Source organism: Lactuca saligna, chromosome 8, assembly GCF_052625555.1.
Source record: "Lactuca saligna cultivar CGN05327 chromosome 8, ASM5262555v1, whole genome shotgun sequence".
NCBI classification, from domain to species: domain Eukaryota; kingdom Viridiplantae; phylum Streptophyta; class Magnoliopsida; order Asterales; family Asteraceae; genus Lactuca; species Lactuca saligna.
Window position 1 is genome coordinate 72,204,444 of NC_136424.1, and position 7,420 is coordinate 72,211,863.

The window sequence follows — 7,420 nt, forward strand, 5'->3', positions numbered from 1 at the left end:
ATAGATATGTGTCTTTTATTTCCATTTGTATCCAGACCACCACAAGTAACCCTCCTCACGGCTGTCATATCTCCCCACCAACTTACGCTCCCACTTTCAAAATCCATCGACGATCTTGAGAGTTGCTGCCCTTTTCCATTTGGTGGTGTTTTGTGTCATGTGTGCGTGTGTAATGTTTTCTGCTATTTGATGTTGCCTCCCTCACAAAATCTCAATAGCCATCTTCACTAATTGTAAAGAAGGTTTATTCGTACACAATCTTTCTATATCTATGTGTATGGATCCAAATTTGAACAACACATGTTTTTCTGTGGTGTTGATATATATTTGATTTTGTTTTCATTTATGTGGTGTTGTTATAATTTTGAATATGAGTATGCAGAAAAAATGAAATCAACTGGAAAGATAGAGTAAGAAGTTGGTGTTTTTTTTTTCTATGGTAAGTTTCCTATAAATGTTTTGAAATGTTTTTGGAGGTGTTTTAATTTCGCTAACATTTGTTTTCATTTTATGAAGATGATGTTTGCTAGAAAACTACACACTTCCTACTTTGAACATGCTTTTGCTTCCAACAGTGAACATTTTCCATATGATAAGATGCCAACATTTTCTGCCAACCAACACCTAACACATCATAATTCCCCCAAATTCCAATTCATTTTACAAATTTCATCACTTACTAACTCATTAATTGGCTTGAAGGTTCATATTGGTATAACTTTGTGGGTGAGAAGGGGATAATCAACTTGAATGGCCAGTACATCCTCAAGTGTTCTTTCTATATCTCTAAATATAGAGAAAAAGAACTCTGTGATTTATTTATATGTAATAACCTTGCTTATAACCAATATAGTTTTTATGCGTTTTTATATTAAAAAAATAATTTTTAACCTATCCTTTTGGCAGGAGGCAAGCTGTGGATTACCTTAAATTTCATACGAGATAGGTATGTTAAATTTTAGTTATTAAATTTATACTTGTTCCATGCTATTAATCATTTTGGTTCACGAAGGGTAATATAAAAAGATTTATTTCTAGAAACTTAATTTGTCATAAATTTCATTTTGAAGTTTGGAATCAAAAATAGAAAAATTCAAAGTCAATTTAATTGTATCTTAGTTTTCTGAAAATAAATCTTTTAATATCATCCTGAGTATATGTGATATTTTCAAGTTCTGGTCCAAAATATTACATCTTTCCATTTTAGTCCTAATTTGACCATTTTGTAATGTTTTGGTCCTGTCATGAATAAAAGGAGTATGTGACTATGTGTATAAGATTATGTTTGTATGTGACTGTATGTCCATATGTGTCTATGTATGTGAGTGTTTATGTATGTGTATTTGGATTTCCTAAGCAAAAGAAGTTATTGCTGTCAAAAGTGCTCAATATATCGTTGAAGCCAAACCTTAGGTACATATATTTTTTTTTGATTTCATGGTCATGTTTTCTATTGAAGTAATTTGAAATGTATTTTACTCATTGTATAGTCACATAGTTCGTGGATCGCTCCGGTATGGGAACGAGGATCTGGAACGTTGTTCGCTAGGTTGGATGTATCAATAGGGGGTAGGTTCATTTAAGTACGTCCCGGTTTTTGGGAAGGCAACGATTGGATCGTAGATTGTGGCATGTTCGGCGAATCCTATGACCATGGCTTTGGCAAGACGACTTTTATCGATTTTATCTTCAAAAATGATTCTTTTAGCTTACTTTTATGTTTTCTGGTGTTGCCCTTGTTGTGTAATACAGGGGAGGTTTGCATTAACTGGAAAATATATCAAAAGTATTTGCATTGTCAGAAATAAGTTGTGATCCGCTTTAGATGCCCTTTTAAAGGTATCTCTAATAAAAGTTGTAATTGACATATCCATATTTTAACCTTCAATTTATATACATCCTACTGGTTTGGTAAAAAGATTGTGTAAGAAGATGGAGTTCTTGTTATGGGTGACATCTTGATTGTGTTTTTAATGGACATGTTCATCTTTAAATGCATTTAAACTTTAGTTAAAGTTATAAATTGTTTTTTTTCTTCTGTTTCTACTCTTTGTTACTTCTATGTACTGGTGGCTTAATGGATATAATAAAATACTTCTATATTTTCCTGTCAAATAAATTGCATATGTAATCATCCTCATCAAACCTTTATTCTAAACCAAGATGATCTTTTGCATACCGGCACAATGAAGAACATAAATTATAAAGTTCACTACTACTAAAACTTAAAAACAAAAAGTACACCGCTATAATTTGTAACACGTTGAAAAAGAAAAAAAAAACAGATTGAAAGTAATTTAGTCGGGTGTATAGATAGATTACAAGTCTACATAAAGGACTTCAACCATAATATTAAGTAAACGCAAAAGGTGATGTTTGGCAACTAAATAAAAAGTAAAAAAAATAACTTTGATTTTTAAGTCTTCAAAATAAGAGTGTGAGGAGAGATTAAATTCGGTTTTCCTTTTTTTTTTTTTGTCTCTATACATTTACATCTTGATGCATAGGTCAATATTTACATCTCGATGCATATGTTAATATTTATAAAATAAAACAACATTCTTATAGTTTCAATCTAAAACAACAACAAACGTTTAATTTTAACAAAATTGTTGCACCGTCTTCTGCATTTCCGTACACCTGCCTTTGCTGAAAAACAAACCCGCTGAAAAGAACCGACAGTTAGGGGTGAACAAAAACCGAATCGATTAATAAAAAACCGACAAAACCGCAATAAACCGCAACCGAAAAACCGAAACCAATGCAAAAACCAATGGTGCGGATTTAATTTTTACAAAAATCGAAGGTCAACGGTGCGGTGCGGTTCCTATCCTAAAAACCGATCCACCAAAACCGAACCACACCGCAAGCGTGTATAGTAATAAATCAATCAATGTATATTATATAAATGCTATTTAAAATAGTTATAAACAATAATATATTTATTATATGTTTATTTTGTGTTTGTATAAGACTCTATGGGGTGCAAAAGAAATGTTCTCTTGTTAGCCAAACGTACTAATCGATCACATGTAATAAGCTTGTAACAAATTAAGTCAAAATCAACCAACCTTCAATTATTAATTAGTTTGTGAGAGTGGTCACAAGTTGTATTTTAAACGACTTACAATTTTTGATTATGTAATTTTGTTTTGAGCTGAAAATGAATGTATTAAAAAAAACAACACAATACAAGCTTATATGCACATGGTTTTCAGTTTTACAATTTTAAAAAACCGCACCAAAAAACATAAAAAAAAATTGCACCAAATTCGTAACACGGTTTAAAAATCGAAACCGCACCGATAAAAACCGAAACCGCATTTAAAAACCGAAAAACCGAACCATTGCAAAACCGCACCCAACGGTTTTAAGAATGCAAAAACCGCAACATGCGGTTTGTGGTTCGGTTTGATCTAAAAACCACACCAAACCGCACCGTGCTCACCCCTACCGACAGTAACCACTAGAATCACTATCGAACATCATCACCACCACATTAAATAAACGCAAAGGGTGATTAGTGATGTTTGGCAAATAGATAAAGAGTAAAAAAAAGTTTGATTTTAAGTCTTCAAATAAGAGCGTGAGTAGAGATTATATATTTTTTTTTCATTTTTTTTTTATCTCTATACATTACATCTTGATGCATAGGTCAATATTTGCATATTGATGCATAAGTCAATATTTATAAAATAAAACAACATTCTTATAGTTTCAACCCAAAATAAAGACAAACATTTAATTTTAAATAAATTATTGCACCGTCTTCTGCAACTTTCGTAGAAAAACAAACCCGCTGAAAAGAGCCGGTAGAAAACCACTAAAATACCATCGATTCATCACCGCCACATTAAATAAATGCAAAGGGTGATGTTTGACAAATAAATACAAAGTAAAAAAAATATGATTTTAAGTCTTCAAATAAGAGTGTGAGGAGAGATTAGATTCTTTTTCATATTTTTTTTGTCTCTATATCATTTATATCTTGATACATTATTTATAAAATAAAACAACATTTTTATAATTTCAACCCAAAACAACAATAAACGTTTAATTTTAACTAAATTGTTGCACCATCTTCTGCACTTACGTACACCTGCCTTCGCTGAAAAACAAACTCGCTCAAAAGAGCCGACAGTAACCACTAGAATCACAATCGAGCATCATCACCGCCACATTCGCACCCGACGCTTGGCGCGGGTAAACGACTAGTGTGTGTGTGTGTGTGTGTGTGTATATATATATATATATATATATATATATATATATATGTGAGACGGCCTAATTTTGTGAGACCGTGAGGCGCATTTTTAAAATTTTTTTTAGTTAATTCAAGTTCCGAAAATAATATTTAAAAAAAAGATTTTTTGATTTTTCCATTTATTTTGCATTTTAAAGTTATTTTTAAAATATGTACACTGTAATATTCTATTTAGAATATTTCACGTATTTTAAAAAAAAAAGATTTTTTTTAATTTTTTTTAGTTAATTCAAGTTCTGAAAATAATATTTAAAAAAAAAAGAATTTTTAGATTTTTCCATTTATTTTGCATTTTAAAATTATTTTTTAGAATATGTCAGTGTAATATTCTATTTAGAATATTTCACGTATTTTTCAAAAAAAAAGGATTTTTTTTTATTTTTATTTTTTTATTTTTATTTTTATTTTTTAGTTAATTCAAGTTACGAAAATAATATTAATTTTTTTTTTTTGGATTTTTACATTTTAAAATTATTTTTAGATTTGGTCTGACGGTCTCATAAAATTAGAATGATCTCAAATGAACCTGAACCTATATATATATATATATATATATATATATATATATATATATATATATATATATATATATATATATATATATATATATATATATATATATATATATATAAAAGGTTACAATCTATAGAAAGTATGGGTAAAAATTAAATATTATGAAAGTATTATGAAAATTATATAGCCAATATAAAGATTAGATAAAAGTAAATTCATTTAATAAGATTTATCATATGTTTCTTATATTAGACAACCCTATTATTTTTATGTTTGGATTATTTGTAAACAATGTCATACATTTTTGTTTTAGATGAAAATTTTAAATTCGTATATTATACTATTTCTCAAATAAAATAATATTTTATATAAATACTTATAAAAAAACTATAATTATTAACTTAATAGTTTTTTTAGATAGTTAATATGAAAATTAGTTAAAAAGTACAAAAATAAGATTACACAAATAGAAAGATCTTTTTTATGTAAATATTTTATATTATTATTTAAAAGTAAATGATGTTATAAAAATCCATAAGTAAAAAAAATAAATTGTATTTCATTTTCATTATTATGCCATTTGATCATATAAAATATATTATTTAAGTTTAAACATGTTTTTCTTTTGAAGAATAGTTCTGGGATGCATAATTAGGGTTTTGGGTTTAGAAATAAAAGTAACTTTTTGGTTTAGAACAACTATGTTTTTGTTTTAGCACAACTATTTATTATAAAATAACAACTATGTTTTTGTTTTTACACAACTATTTATTATACAGGGGCAAATTAAAATTGTTCAAAATAAATCCAAAAAATCACAAATATATAAATATAGTTACTATTTCATTTCATCTTTAAAACAAATACTCACTTGTACCAGCATAAAACAAAAGAAATAAATTGTTCAAAAACAAACAAAAATAACTTCAATCCAAATCAGGTCTTCATCATCTACATATCAGTAACCAAATTCCTATCAATTTTATGCAAATTCATCAAAACCCCACAAATAAGTTTTTAAAAGGAAAGATCTTTAAGTAAAAAAGACACATTTGAATATCCGATATACATTATGTATATAAAAGACATTTAATATAATTATGATTTAAAAGAGAATATAAATTTGAATAGTATGTAAACAAAAACACAATCAATAAGTAACATTAATTTTTTTAGCATTTATCATTTACAATAACAACTACTTGTTAATATCATAAATCCAAATTCAACATTGAATTAAATCCTATAGCTAAAATTTATATATTAGGACAGATAATTCCAAGTAATTTTAAGTTGTAATAGTAAGTTTCCACAAATTTGTTTTTTTAACAACTAATATTATGCAACATCTTCTAATTTTTCGTTTTTTTAGTTTTGTATTAGAAGTCAACTTTCATTATTATGTTATTCAAATATAAAAATAATTAACTTTGTTAAAAATACATATTTGACAAAAGAATCATTTTGTGCTCCTAACATAATAATTTATTATGTCATATAACTATTGATATTTGAAATTTTGTCAATATTGATAAACCAATCATGACCAACTGAAAAAAATACTAATATGAAGGAGAACAACTGAAAAAAATAAAAAAGCAACAGATGGGAATCGACATACCATACCTCAATTGAAAAGGAGATAGTCAAAGACGTGAATAGATGATGATGGGTTTAAATATTTTACTATAGATGAAGATTCATATCCAACATAAATTCTTATTCTTCTTTGAGGTGGAGTAATGGGTATATAAATTGCACATCTAAACATCCTTAGATGGAAATATTTGTTTCTTGACCACAAACCAGTTGAATAGTGGAGAAGTAATGATAACTGGTTGACTTGATGTGTATATGTGATGTTGCATGTAAAATTGCATGCCTCATGTCGATGTAGGAAATTTAGAATGCATAAGTAATGATCTTTCAATTAATTAAATGTGTTTGATTAATGAACCAGCTAGACCATTTTGCATATGAACATGTGTAACATGATGTTCAATCCAATCAACATGCAATAATCATTATTAGCTTGCAATGAAAATTCTACAACATTGTTAAGTCAAATTTTCTTAATTGGATGATCAGGGAAATGTGACCTTAGGTTGATTATTTATGCAAGTAATCTTGCAAAAACCAAATTATAACTAGACAACGAGCACACATGTGACTATCTAGTTGACTCATCAATGAAATGTGCCCTTCGGTTAATTATTTCTACAAGTAATCTTGCAAAAACCAAATTACAACTAGACAACAAACACACATGTGACTATCTAGTTAACTCATCAATTAAAACCATAAAATATCTAAATGGTCCACATGGTGGATGAATTGGTCCACATATATCCCTTTGAATTCTTTCTAAAAACTACGACTTTCATACCACTACTTTGTTCAATGATGGATGAGAAATTAAATTTCCTTGAGAGCATGCAGCACAAGACAATTCATTAGCTTGAAAAATCTTCTGGTTTTTCAAGGAATGACCTCTTGAATTTTCAATTATTCTTTGCATCATAATTGATCTGGGATGGCCCAACCGGTCACACCAAACATGTTATCATACATTTTATTTTCAATAACATGAGATTCAATCATTCTAATATTTGTATAATACAATCTGAAGGACAATACGAGTAA